Raw genomic sequence first — 752 nt, 5'->3', positions numbered from 1 at the left:
TAAAAGAAAAAATTAGAAAAGAAAAAGAAAAAAAAGAGAGAAAGCAAGGTGAGAAGAGGCGGAAGTAAGCTAGAGAACATAAAGCAAAATGCAATTCCATCACAATTGGGCCTAAAAATCGTCTGAGGGTCTGACGCCTCTCAAAATATGTACCAAACTTTCAAAACATCATTTGTACTCATGCACAAGCTACCATGTTTGTCCAAGGGAACCTTCCTAACCCCTCTTCTCCTCTTGACTCACCCAGATTCCCGACCACTTAACCTGTTGCTATCCTTCTTGTTGCCGATATGACTGACAACTTAAAAAAGCTTGAAGATCTCATGGCTCATTTTTTCCAAGCTCTAGAGCCATTCCTCCAATTCTCAACACACAGTCAATTTGGCTCCCCCCTAACAAAATTTGATTACATTTCCAATATCCTCATGTAATGAAGGCTTAGATTATAGTCTAATTTCCTCCCCCCAATGGGAGCCATCGGCATGTCTTGGCACGCAGATACCCCAATGGGAGCCAATTTCCAGTCTAATATCCTCTAGCGAGAGTTGAACATTGCCACAATAGGCATATTCCAATCAATTCTAGTAATTTCCTCCTAGAGGGGATTCCTTTCAATTCTAGTAAGAGCATTTACTTTCAATCAATTAAAGCATTTACTTTCTCGTCAATCTCAGCTGTTACTTTTTAGCCATGTATATCCCATTAGCCAATCTGACCCCGCAATCGGGGTTTCTTTCTAACTCCCCCTTCTC

The sequence above is a fragment of the Magnolia sinica genome, chromosome 17, assembly GCF_029962835.1.
Source record: "Magnolia sinica isolate HGM2019 chromosome 17, MsV1, whole genome shotgun sequence".
Classification (NCBI taxonomy): domain Eukaryota; kingdom Viridiplantae; phylum Streptophyta; class Magnoliopsida; order Magnoliales; family Magnoliaceae; genus Magnolia; species Magnolia sinica.
Note: the sequence above shows the minus strand (reverse complement) of the source record.